Below are 14,445 nucleotides of genomic sequence, written 5' to 3' on the forward strand. Positions count from 1 at the left end.
CTTGAACCTGGGAGGTGGAGGTTGCAGTGAGCCAAGATTGCACAACTGCACTCCAGTCTGGGTGACAGAGCAAGACTCCATCTCAAAAAAATTCTCAAAAAAAAAAAAAAAAAAAAAATAGAGTAGTAGATCAAATTACAATTCCTGCTCTTACAGCAGGTCCTAAGGCCATAATTGATCTTTAGCATTTCTTACCTCAAGAAACTATTCTAGATTTCCTTTATGTTTAGCAAATATTTCAGCAGATCTAGGTTTCTTACCTTGTGCTGAAACATAAACCTTACTCCTGAAAAGTCAGACCTCTTAATTGTCTTACTGTTGTCAGTTGTGGTTGTTTCAGCTGCCGTTTACAGTGACTACACACTATGAAATCACCAAGAGATGATACCATCCCGACACACACACACACACACACCGCCCAGTGCGTCCCCTGGGTTCCAGATGTGCTTCTTTCTGCCACCATTACATAGCAGAAGTATCAGGGTCAACTATCCCTGACAGTATTGGTAGATTGTTTTCCTCCCTCTTCAGAATAAAGTTCCCTCCTCCATCCCATGGATACCAGGATGCAGGAATGGGAGCATAAATATCATGAACATATCATGGAATGAGAGTCAGAGAGACTAATCCTACTTGTACTCTTGATTCTTGGACCTGTAAATTCTAGCTATCAGTGACCCAGCTTCGTATACCTCATCTTGCAGGTCATATATCTAGCCTTGCAGGTCATCGTTTCAGAGTTGGCCCCTTTAATTAAGCCTTTAGTAGATTATTTACATGTTCAAATGTCCTGAAGTGTTGTACTCATTGTTACAGCTCTTTCATGAGTCTCTTAGTCCAAGGTGATATTATGTAGATAGTATTTTAGCAAGTTACGTATTCTTTTAAGTCCATAATTGATGGTGTTGGCTACAGGTAAAGCAGAAAGAGGATAAACCCATAGCTAGAGTGGGTATCTATTCTTATACAGACAATTTCTGCCCTATGTTCAATAAGATAAGCCTAGTGTAGTTAATCTGCCACGAAGTGGTTAGTTGATCTCCTCATGGTGCCATTTTGAAGGCTATTTTCTGTCTCTACTGCTGTTAGTTTTGGCATTCATCAGTGGCAGTAGTTAGATTAGCCTTAGTGAGAAGGAGCCCGTGCTGCTAAGACTATGCATAACCTCCATCTGTGCTATCATGGTTGGTCTGTTCATGGGCCCCTTGCACAACACTCAGGCTCAGGTGGTCAAGGAAGGACACTGGCTGACATCCACTGGTTGGCTCATCCTATCTGTCTAACTGTTGAATGCTTCTTCTGCTTGGATGATCTTTTGCATGAAATAGAGTGAGACACAAATATCTGCGTGTATTGTATGCACATTCATAGCTACATTAACATGCTGCTTCTCCAAGTTTCCCTGTTCCTAATCTTTGACTGTGGTCTTTCCAGGCCTCTGATCCACCAGCCAAGCCACTTGCCATTTCCAGGAATCTATCTATAGTCATACCTCAGCCCCTTTCTCTCTCCATACAAGGTGAGCAACCAAATGTACTCCTCAAAATTCTGCTAGCTCTGAAGAATCCCCTGACTTCTGTCCTTCAGGGTTACCCTGGGGAAGGCTGTAGTGCAACCGCCATTCATTACTATTTGTTTTGAAGAAATAGTACCAGGCCTCAGTTTAGTTGGTCATGAGAAAGTTCTCTTGAGGTCATGGGTGCAAGTTGAGAGAGAGCTGGTGCAGTCAGGCTGCACCCAGAGATACTTGTAACTACACAGGTGGCTGCAAAAGCAGGGACTAGAGTAAAAAGATGGGTTGAGGGGATGTGAGATAGGACATTTGAAATATCTAAGATTAGGCTGTAATTCCCGTCGTACTCATGGGAAGATCAAGGCTGGGAGAGCTGGTAAGTATAGGTGAAGAGAAAGGAGAAATCTGACTTCTATTGAGAGCCTATGATATGATGGGGTTTTGGTGTATGTGACAATATTTAATCCTCCCAACATTTCTATTAAGGTGGGTTGTACTATTTTCATCTTATAGATTGGGAAACTGAGATTTGGAGAGAGAAAGTCAGCACCCCAAGGATACATCATAAGTTAGTATTGGAGACAGGTTTTAATCATGTATCAGTTTGTCTCTGCATTACTTGCAGGACTAGATCTACTGTACTGGCAGGACACAGAATGCTTTCCTTAGTTAATTTTACCTTTTGGACCACAAGTTCTCCTTTGACTGGGGAGGACTAGTTATAGGAATCTTCTGTGTCCCTGGATTCTTAGAAGATTCAGCCCCCATGATGAGTAAACTCATGAAATAGTCGTCTTTGTCTGACCCTTTCCTCCGAGGCACTCATTGCATCAATAATCTCTTTAATCTTTGATCCTTGGATAAAGAGTTGTCCTCCAAGAGCATCACTAGCGTTCCCTATCTTCTGAATATTTCAGCAATCACCAAAGCTTACCCTTCCAGAGTCTGGTTCCCAGAGGGGAGCTTTGAAGGGGAAACACGATCAAGTTTTTGCTACAGAAATTATAATAGCTAATATTTATTGGACACCCACATGTGCCAGGTGCTGTTCTAAGCCTTTTACATGTATGAACTCATTTCATGTTTTCGGTAATCCTATGAGATAGGTACAATTTCCATGTCTGGTTTTTACTTGGAAAAACAACAACAACTAAGTAAGTGCAGAGGTGTGTTTTGCCTGAAGTCGTGTACCTAGAAGGAGACAAGTCCAAAATGAGAGCTTGCACTGTAACCATTATGCATGCCACCTCACTTAGGCTGCAGTTTGGAGAAGGATGGTAGGATGCCAGGCTGGAGGTAAGAAGACCAGTCAGTGATGATTGCAAAAGTCAGATGGTGACCTGGACAGAGAGAGAGGAATCTAGAATGGGGAGAATATAGATGATCAGAGAGTTATTTAGGCAATAGACACCACAGGGCTTGATGTTGTAGCTGACTCTGTGGATGTCCTGCCTGCCTCCCATGAGTTCCACCACTTCCCAGCTTACTTACAGCTGTAATGTCTGTATCTCTTTGCCTGAAGGCTCGCTCTGAAGCCAGGAAACTGCCTGTGGGTAAGACGGGATGTAAGTGCCAGGGAATTAACACCCTCCAGGAGTACCCTCAACCAATAAATGATGTTATCATTCTGATGCTTTTTTTCTACACCATTTCCTCAAGTTTCCAGGTGGAATTATGCTTCAATTGCCCACAGCACAGATGGCTTGATACGTGATGTGTATCACGGGCTGACTTCATTCTCTTCCCTATCTCATGTTCCTACTCCCTTATCCTGGGTTTTCTGAAATCCCCTCAAAAACTATTTGTATTTAAATCCTCGGCTCAGCATCTGCTTCTGGGTAACTCAAACTAAGGCACAGGTGAGTGGTTATGGGGAGTGAAGAAGAGATAAGAGTCAAAGATAATCCTGAAAGATTATGTGTCCAGCTTGAATGATGTTCTCTGAAATCTGGAACTCTGGGGCAGGAATGCCTTTGAGAGGGTGGTGAGCTGCACTCAGGACCTGGTGAATCTGAGATACCTGTGCGACATCTTAGAGGAGGTACTTCACAAGCAATTGGCTCTGTGGGTCTGGAACTCAAGAAAATGTTCTGGGTTGGGGAGAATCTGTGTTAGAGTCTTCAGGATAGTTCATGACTCACCTCAAGGAGTGGGTGTGGGTATCCCTGCTCCATCTCCTTAATCATGTCCGATCTTTTCTCTTTGACTCCTACCCAAATGGAAGGAAAGAATATGAAGGTTTTTAGGTGGGTGGAAGCTGAGAAAGTGCTTGTTAGAGGGAAGAGAAAGAAAGCACGTTTACATTGAGGGAGTATTTATTGAAGTTCTGTCAGTTGCTGCAAGCAAATCACTGATACATTTCAAAAAAAAATGTCTGGAAGATTTTCCTTGCCCTGCAGGGAGTGTTTTTTAATAAGTGATGTGGTCAGAAGTGTCGGTGTAATTTTTCTCAGTTGGTGCTGCAGACACTCTAAGAGTTTGTTACAGAAATTCATTTGGTCTTTATAAAGGCTAACATAGAGATATCAGCATGCCTTGTTAGCACTCCCCACTCTCAGAGCAGAAGGTGTCCTTGATGGCGTCTAGTCTAACATCCTACTTAGTAGATGCTGGGATCCCTGTGCTGTATCTCTGGCTAGAGGTTGTCATACTTGAACTTGGATTCTTCTGGTGATAAGCAGCTCATTTCTTTACAAAGTAGACCATTTAATGCTTCAACAGTTTTCATTGTTAAGCAGTTCTTTTACTGAGCTGAAATATGCCTCCCCATCACTTTGGCTCATGGGCTCCAATCTTGTGGGTACCACACTGACTTTCTCTCCTCCCTGTGCACAGGAGAGCCTTGCTAGAGAGCTGTAGGTAGTAGCTTCCCAAGTTCACTTGAGTCTTCTCTTGTTTTGACTGAACTTGCTTTTGATTGTTTTGCTCCCAAAGCTGGGGAATGGTCAATCCAGAGTCTAAAGCTAAGGTCAGAGAGTTTAACATATCAGAATGTACAGGCTGCTATGTAGTCTGTTCAATCTTAGGGAGCACCATTTGTATTGCAGACATCCTGCACAACTGCCCCTGGCAGGCTTGAGAATGGGCTTCAACTTCTTCTCAGCAACTGTGTAGATGCTGGTTCCTCAGAAACACCCAGTTGCTTGTTAGGTAGACAGATATTTATGGAAAACATCAATAGATAGAGTTAAAGATAGAAATAAAGATAGAAAGAGCAAGAGCGTGAGCTTATAAAACCAAAGTGAATGGTTACATTTTCAACTTGTCACTCACACTTCTTTTCACCAAGTCCTGGCAAGTTTGTCTTCTCCTAAATAGATCCTAAATTCACCTGCCTATCTCTGTCTCACCTGTCACCATCCCATCCAGTCTATCATCATCTTTTGTCTGGATTATCTCAATAGACTTCGCACTAGTCTCCCTTGATGCCTTCCCATTCACTCTCCACACAACCGCCAGAGTTATCTTCTTTAAATTCAAATTCACTGCATGGCTTCTCTGTTGAGAATTCTTCAGGGTTTCCCAATGTTCTTAGGCCAAAGATCAACATTTCAACAAGGGTTATCCCAGGCATTGCATGATCCAGGACCCCATTCTCCTGTTGAACTTTTCTCTAGCTAAGGAGCAGCTATGACTGGATGGGTGCAGTAGGAGTGTCTTAGTCCATTTTATGTTGTTATAATAGAATACCTGAGGTTGGGTAATTTATAAAGAACAGAAGCTTATTCAGCTCACAGTTCTGCAGGCTGAGAAGTTTAAGGGCATGGCCATGGCTTTTGTTGAGGACTTTCATGCTGCATCAGCACATGCAAGAAGGTCAAAGGGGAAGCAAACATATGTGAAGAGGAGACAAAACCTGATGGGTGTCCCAGCTTTCTAAAAACTCACTCTCAGGGGAACTAATCCATTTCCTTGAGAACTAATCTAGCCTTGCCATAGTGATAATTCACTAACATGAAAGTGGCACCAAGCCATTCATGAGGAATCCACCCCCATTACTCAAAGACTGCCCACTACACCCCACCTCACCACACCACCACGCAGGGGACCAAATTTCAACATGAGCTTAGCTGGGCACAAACAAACCGTATCCACACCATAGCGAGGAGGTAGCGGGAGACTTTAGATAGAGCAGAGTTTCCTCAACCTCAGTGCTGTTGGCATTTTTGGCCAGAAAATTCTTTGTTGTGGGGAGTTGTCTTGTGCATTGTAGGAGGTTTAGAAATACCCCTGGGCTCTACCCAATAGATGCTATTATCACTGCCCTCCCCTACCCCAGTTGTGATAATGTACAGTATCTCCAGACATTGCCACATGTCTTCTGAGGGCAAAATAACACCCAGTTGAGAATCACTGCTTTAGGGAGAGACCTAGACTTGAGTCCAATCCCAACTCTGCCTGTTTGTGGTTGTGTCATCTTTCATAGGTTGCTTAACCTCTTTGGGTCTGTTTCTCACCTATAAAATGGGATTACTAGTAGGAGACACAAAATGCAGATGTGACCATCAAATCAGATAATTCATGTATAATACTTGACAAGATAGTGTGAAGTATAGAGTAAGTGTTCAATAAATAAACAAATACGCCATTATTATTGCTATTATTGTTGTTAGCTTTGTCTAATTCTGTGAATGAGTTGACACTGGTGAGAAAATTCCTTCGCATACACACAATCGCGCACTCCCACCAACCCCAATTAAAAAAAAAATACTGCTTCCTCCCAAGTCAGGGAAGAAATCAACCTGTATTTTTTTTTTTTTTTCCTGAAAAGTCAGTTTCTTGCAGGAATGAGCATAAATGGGCTCTCCTCCTTCGGGAAACAGTGGCCTTTTCCAGGGGATGGTTTAATCTTTTGGAGACAGATGAATATGAGCTGCAGTAATCCTGCAATGCTACCAGGAGAGTTGGGGAGAGGGAGAGAATTTCAATAGGGCCTTGGAGACTCTCAGGGTGTTTCAATAACTGCACTTTGTGACTTGAACTCCCCCACTGTGACGCATTCCTGGAAATAACAACCCAGGCTAATAGGAGGGAATTTCATGAGTGGAAGGGGTGAAGGTTATACCTTTTCCAAGGTCATGTCCAGTTCTCTGTAGTGGGCACGTGTGCTGGGTGAGCTCTGTTTGCTCCTCTAGATCCTCTTTCCATCCTCCTCCCTACTGCTCTGTGTCCTGGGAGGTCAACTCTTATAGAGCACATCAATGCATTTCCTTGCATTTTAAATTCCTGTTGGATTCAGCCAATGGAAAGCAGCAGTAGAAGATCAAAGGGTGGAAGGAGACAGAGGTCAGACTAATTTTCCTTTCCTTTTCTCCATCCTCAGACAGGCCCCTTCTAAGCTACAGCCACCTTGTCTGGATTTGACAACTGCTGTCTGTCTCCATTCTACCCCCAGCCCTCATCTAGAAGTGGTGGCTCTGGAATACTGCCCTGACCCTCTGGTTTGCTGCAGCCTTGCCGTAGCTTTTGTAAATAAGACACTTTGTTAAACTCCTCCAATTGCCATGTTTGAGCACAACCTCTGGTTTCCAGCTGGGCTTCGGATGCAGCAGATCTTCAAGGAGCCCAGATAAAAGGGTAAAATGCAGTTTTGGATTAATCCCCCCCACCAGCCGCTGGGTTGTTAGGAACATGTTTTGTTCATTCTGATTCCTCACTACAGCACCTGGCACAGAGTAGGTGCTTGGTGAATGTTTGTTGACCTGAATTAATGGGATTTGGAGTTAAGATAGGAAAGTTAGATCAGAGAGCTCCTTCACTCTGAGCTTGCCAATACATGCGAATGCTATGGGCATCTTAGGGACATTTTGCCACGTGGCAGAAGATGTGGATGGATTCTGTGATTTAGTCATGCGGTCTCAACCTCAGGGTCTTCTTGGGCTTATGGAAGGTTCACTGGGGAAGTTGGCCACCCATGTGACATGTATGGGAAGGGCAGTACTCTAGTGGAGATTCTGGAGATGAGGGGAGTGGGAAAGGCTCAGAGAAGGAAAGCTACCTATTCAAGGCCACACAGCCAGGAGGGACAGAGCAAGCTTAAAGCTTGTAACCCATTCACCAGCAACAGTGTTCAATTATTGAGCACTTACTGTGGCCAGGTGCACTGCTTAAGCTTATCTCGGTTTTCACAATGTTGTAAAGAGGATATCATCAGCTTTTTTCACAGGTGGTAAAACAGAGGCTCAGAGAGATAAAGTGATTCACTCAAGGTCACACAGCTAGAAAGACACAGCTGAGATTCAAATATAACACTAAAACTGTGTTCTTAACTTCTGTTTCAATTTGCTCTCTATGGCTGTTAAAAAAAACTGTCTAGCCAGGTGGGTGCTGCATGCCTGTAATCCCAGCTACTCGAGAGGCTGAGGCAGGGGATTACTTGAGGCCAGGAATTCGAGGCCATAGTACACTATGACAGTTCCTGTGAATAGCCACTGCACTCTAGCCTGGGTTACATGAAAAATTCCCATCTCTCTTTTTTTTTTCTTTTGAGGCAGAGTCTCGCTCTGTCGCCCAGGCTGGAGTGCAGTGGTGCAATCTCGGTTTACTGCAAGCTCTGCCTCCCGGGTTCAGGCCGTTCTCCCGCCTCAGCCTCCCGAGTAGCTGGGACTGCAGGCGCCCACCACCAGGCCGGGCTAATTTTTTGTATTTTCAGTAGAGACGGGGTTTCACTGTGTTAGCCAGGATGGTCTCGATCTCCTGACCTCATGATCCACCCACATCAGCCTCCCAAAGTGCTGGGATTACAGGGAGAACCCCCATCTCTTAAAAAGGAAGGAGAAGTGTCTAAATCCACTCTCCTAGAAGTGGCTTCAAGGAAGCAACATTTAAGCTAAGACCTGAGTTCAGGATGTAAGTACCAGTGGAAAGAGAATCTACAAAAGCCAGGAGGAGGCTGATGAACTTGAGGAAATTAGAGAAGTTCAGTGGGACAGGAACAGGAATGTGGTTGGAGCAGGTGGAAGGGGAGAGATGAGGTAGAAGGACTTTCCAGAGGCCAGATTTTGGAGGCCTTTCGAGGATGTGTGGAGGAGTGTGAACTATTCTATAGGTGCCCGGGAGCCACTGAAGGTTCTTGAGCAGCCTCGGTGAGAACTAGAGGCTGGCTATGGCTGCCTGGTGGAGGACTGTGTGGAAGGAGTAGCACTGAGGCAGGAGGGCCCACAAGGAGGTTGCAGAGAAGTTTGGGTCAACTATGGTGCCTGTCTAGACTGGTATGATAGAAGTGATGGAGGAAGTGGATAGATATGAGAAATTTTAGAAGGTAGAGATTATTGGACAGGAAGCTGGTAGAGAAGGATTATTTGGAAGTAGTTGTCTCGTTGTGGTTTTCCGTATCCTCAGACTCTGAATGAAGAAGCTAGACCCCAAATTTCAGACAATGAACCTGATCCTGCTTTTCATTATACCTCTGTTCCTTCTTCTCAGAGGGACCCATGCTTTACCCATCCTGTGACCCTAACTTCAGCATTAATCATTCCAAAAATAGGTATTGAGTATCAACTATATATGTAGCGGCTGTGAATCTACAGCATTGTACAAGTCAGACAAACTCTCCACCCTCCTGGATGCTAACATTTTAATGGGAAGACAAATGAAAGAAGATGACAATTTCAGAGACAAATGCTATGAAACAGTAGATAAACTAGGGCAATGTGACAGGGAGTGATTGTGCTGGGCAATTCTAGATGGAGTGATGTCTCTAGGGAGATGTCTCTTGGGGTCATCAATGTGGGGGCATGGAGAGAGTTGGGGGCAGGGGTAGGGGGGCCATTATCAGGAGGGAAAGTGAGTGCACTCAAGAACTGAAAGGTGGGGAGTGCTGCTGGTTCGTAGCTGGGGGACAACGTCAGAGAAGCCTCTGTGGCCTGAGCACACAGGACTGTGCAGACTTTGGCAAGGAGTTTTGATTTTATTTTAGGATTGTACACGGGAGTGATGAACTGATTTTTTCTTTGGAAAGAACACTTTTGCTGTTGTAGCAAGAACAGATTGTAGAGATCCTGTTGAGGGTAGATGGAGGGAAACCACTCCTGAGGCCCTTGTGTCAATCTAGGTGGGAGATGATGGTGACTTTGACAGTGGTGGTACCACAGGAATGGAGAAATGAGCAAACCTAGGCGGCGGGTGTATGTGTTACAGTAGGTAGATGAGACAAGGGGGATTATGGGGGAAAGTAAGAAATCTTCTTGGTCCTGGACAAGCTGCTGGAGTCACCTGTCTGAAGCCTTCGGCATTTTGTCCTTTCATACCTTTTAGGATCTCAGAACGTCATTCCGTGTGAGGAATGGAATGGGATTACCTGCTCGTCTCCTGTCGAGCATGGAGTAGCACTGCCTCTTTTAAGACGGCTTCCTTCTTGAGAGGTTGAAGAACCCTTCCCAGGACTGGGCCATCTTGCTCTGAGGTAGACATCTCTTACCTTTGTTCCCAAGAACACCTTCCTTCTTATTTATTTTCTTTTTCCAAAGAATGTGGCAGAAATATCTACAATGTCTCAAGCTCTCCTTGCTGTTCTTTCACGGTCGCAGTGATTAAAGAAAATGGGGAGGGAGGACAGGGATTATTTTAAGAGACCCAAAGAGTCCTGGCTGACAGCTCCCCTGGTAATCTAACATGGTGCCTAAAATTCCACTGTCGTTGAGCATCTTCTTCAGGTTAATCACAGTTCTCTTCAAATGCAAATGAGGCTAGAATGGGCATTGTACATTAATCTCCACCTACATATCAACTGTTTTTTTGTCCCTAACACAGAGAAATCACACAGGCTAAAAGTTAGATACCCGGGAGTGGCAGAAAGAGCACAGACTTTAAAACCAGAAAGATTCACCTTCGAGTCTTGGCTCTGCCACTTACCAGCAGTCTGACCTTGAAAGCTTTCTTACCTTCCTTGAACCTCAGCTTCCCCGTTGTAAATGGGGGCTCAAGAATACCTCCCTTGCAACATTATTTGAAGATGAGAGTGACAGAAGTGAAGGACCTAGTGCACTGCTTGGCCCATAGTAAGTGCTCAGAAAGTTCCCTTCCTTTTCTTACTTTTGAGCTTTGTGTCAGGCTCCGTCCTGTCTGCTTGGCCCAAGCTCCTCCTCCTTCTTTGGTCTTGCATGGTTATTAAGCGGGTCTTGGCTAAGACATCGCCTGTGGCAACCCATGGCAACCTCTCCTTGCAGAGGCTGCCAAATATCAGCCCCTCTATAATAAAACTTTCTTTCCCCTCCAGGCTAGAAGGAGGGCTAGACAGTCTGATTGTGCCCGTCCCTCTGTGATTAAGGTCCGTAATCAGCCCAGCTGCTTGATGGAATCGGAACTGGCTGATTAGCAGGGCACACTTTGGCCTCAGGTTAATGGATGATCTCACACTGTGGCTGCAGAGTAATTACCAGTTAAAAGGTCTGAGGCCAGGGCTCTGTGGTCTTGGGGAGGTCTGGCCCCATTTAAATGCAGAGTCAGGAGAATAATCTTCTATTAGCCAGCAGCAGGTAGCTAAGATGGGAAGGGGGATTGGGGGTGGGGGCAGGACCTTATGGATGTGTCTCCAGAGGCCTAGGCTCATTCTCAAATTGGCCAGGTGGACTTTACTTACCATTAGGGAGCCAGTTCAGGGGTGTGACAAGAACAGGTTGAGGGATTCAGACAGACTTGGGAGGAATTCCAGCTGGGCCACCTCTTGTCCATGGGATCTTTGGCAATGCATTTAACCTTTCTGTGCCTCGATGTCCTCATCTAAAAAGTTGAGTTAAAAATGCCTGCCTTATAGGGTCAGTGTGAGCTTAATCAGTTCTATGTACACAGGTGCATAGAGGTGCTCAACGCAAACTATGTCTTTCTCTTCCCAGTAGTATGTACCTCTGGCTGGTCAGTGATTCTCCTTCCAATTCTCTGCACAGACTGTTCCTGAAAATTGATTGACTTTACAAGTATTTACTAAATATCTGTGGTGTGCCAACTACAATGTCAGTTGTGGGGTAAGATGCAGTCCAAAAATTCAAGGAGCTTATAATCTTGTGGAGGAGTCAGGCTAAGAAACTGGCTGCTGGAACAACGTTGTGATATAGATAAACAGGATGAGTATGGAAACCCTGAGCTGAGCCCTTAACTTAGACCACAAGTCAGAGAGGCTTCCCGGAGAGGGTGATTCTAAACCAAGCACTGTAGTTGGAGAAGAGCAGAGGTAACATTTCAGACTATGAGAACAACTGAGGCAAAGGCCCAGAAGAGAGGTAGGCATGAGACATGTTTGTGGGAAGAAATGAAAAGGGCTCAGTGCCTGAGACACCAGTGGGTGAGTGAACTCATGAATGAATGTATGAATGAGTGAGCAAGAAAATGGGGCAATGAATAGTGAATGAGTAAGTGAGGAATGAGTGATTGAGTGAATGAATGGATACCTGCATGGATGAAGGAGTGAATGAATGATGTCATGATGCATGTGGTAGTGAGTGATTGAGTGCATGCATTCAGGGCACCACCCCTACAACACTGTTTCAGTAAGGGCTACCTTGTTCACCTTACCAAAAATTGCAAACTCCCCACTCCTACCTCACACTCTCAATCACCCTTTTCCTCCTGTGCTTGTTTTTCCTTTAGCCCTCAACACCCTCTGAATACATGTAATGTGTTTTATTAAATGTACCGAGAATTGTGTGTATCCTCCCTCTTATCCACTGGGGCAGGAAATTTTTTGTTTTGCTCACTGACCTATGGTGCTCTGGCATGTAGTAGGTATTTAATAGATGCTTGTGGAATAAATAAATTACATGAAGTGTTGAGTAAGGAAGGGACTGGAGGAGGGAGGAGCGGGTTCTCAGAGCCTGAGCTTCTGGGCCCAATTCTCATGCTCCAGTGAATGTATACACCTGACCTTCTTTCCGGATATTTCTTTTTTATTTTTATTTATTTATTTTTTTGAGAGAGGGTGTCGCATTGTCACCCAGGCTGGAGTGCAGTGGCACAACCTCGGCTCACTACAACCTCTGCCTCCTGGTTTCAAGTGATTCTCATGCCTCAGCCTCCTGAGTAGTTGGAACTACAGGCACACGCCACCATGTCTGACTAATTTTTGTATTTTTAGTAGAGACAGGGTTTCACCATCCTGGTCAAGTTGGTCTTAACTCGTAAATTCAAGTGATCTGCCCGCCTCAACCTCCCAAAGTGCTAGGATTACAGGCATGAACCACTAAGCCTGGCCTCCAGATATTTCTTAACAGAGCTCAGCAGCCTGGCCACATGGATCCTCAGAGATGCTGCCCTAGGTCTGTCGGGCACTGCCCTGAGGCTGGCCTTGTAGTGGGTGGTGTGTGGCCCCTGAAGGAAAGAAGGGAGGGAAGGAAGGGAGGCAGCAGGAAGGCAGTTGCTGCTGGGGAAAGCAATTCTGTCTCCTTCGGCAATCTCAGCAGTGGCCACTTGTCAGAAGAGTCGGCAGGGAAAAAAATGACAAAAAAATCAGGTCCAATTTATCACCTTCAAATCGTGTTGAACAAGCTACTGTAGCTACTTGGTTTTGAAGAACTCCCCCTTCTTCCCCCTACACAGAACAAACACCACTAAATGCCTCTCCACCTGCGCAGCTGAGCATTGGCAACCTCGCTGCCAATTAAAGGGCTCCCTGCTGTGGGGGCTGATCCAGGGTGGCTGTCGAGGGGGGTGGTGGAGAGAATAGAATCATTAAAATGGGAGAACAAAGGGGGTAGGACAAGTTCAAATGAGATTAAGGCACAAAGGGAAAGGCTGCCTTTCCGGGGCATTTATGCCTAGGGACAGCTGGGTGCCTCTGGCGAAATTTACCTGTAGCCCAAGCAGTTGGTAATGGCCAGATGCCTGCAGCGGGGGGAGTCGGGTCCATCTAAACAGAAGACTTTCAGGGCACCCCAGATATTTCCATACCTCCTGTGTCCCCGTCTTCTCAGGTCCCCAGCTCACAGGAAGCAATGGTCAACATGGTTCCCAGACCTGGTAGAGCCAAGGCTTGCCCCAATCAGTGCTTCAATGGACTCTTCTGCAGCTCCCTGAAAGGTCTGATGACCACCACAGTGGGATGCCTCCCACAACAGGGAGCTGTTTACCTCCAGCAGCAGCACCTCTCCCTCTTGATTCTGGTGACAGTGATGACAAAGAGTCCGAGTTTACTGAGCACTTGCTGTGTGCTAGGCACTGTTCCAGAAGCTTTATAGGTGTTGAGTCCCATTTACTGTGTTCAGTGTCCTCCTGCCCCTTCTGCTCTTTGTTTTCCACTCTCCAGCTGTCTATCTTCTCCCTCTCAGAGTCTTTGCATGGGCTGTTTCCCTCTGCTGGGAGGAAACGCCATCCCTGCCTCTCTCGGAGTGCTGTCGGGCTGAAATGGGTTGATGAATGTGAAAGCCCCACACATCTTGCAGCCCCTAGAGAGAGCCCTGCAAATGACAGCTATTTTTATTGTCCACCCAGAGTTCTAGCTTCCATTGACTATGAAATAAAGTTTTCTCTCATTAGAGGCCCACGGCTGCGATGATTCTTTCACTATACACCTGGATGCTTATTCGCCATCTCTTAAGATTTTAAGAGTACCCCACCTCATGGGGTCTGGTAAGAGTGTCATCACAGCCTGGCTTAATTAAAAGGCAACATCGTCATTTCATTTGTCATCATCATCACCACCACCACCACCACCATCATCATCACTTTCATATCATTGAAGTCTGCCATATTTTGAGCACCTATTTTAGGCCAGGCATTCTGTCAATTGCATCACATTTGTTTTCTTGAATCTTTCAAAAAAACAGTGGTTGAGATTAGGGCTTGGCAAAGCAAAAGAGCTTCCTGAAGGTTGAACAGCTACTAAACACCCTAACCAGGATTTGAACCCGTATTTGTCTGACTTCATAGCCTCAGTGCTTTTTATTGGGTCACTGGCCATGCATCTTTGTTTTCCATTCCCTTTGCCAGCTTTAGAAGATGCC

This window comes from Mandrillus leucophaeus, unplaced genomic scaffold, assembly GCF_000951045.1.
Source record: "Mandrillus leucophaeus isolate KB7577 unplaced genomic scaffold, Mleu.le_1.0 Scaffold354, whole genome shotgun sequence".
NCBI lineage: Eukaryota > Metazoa > Chordata > Mammalia > Primates > Cercopithecidae > Mandrillus > Mandrillus leucophaeus.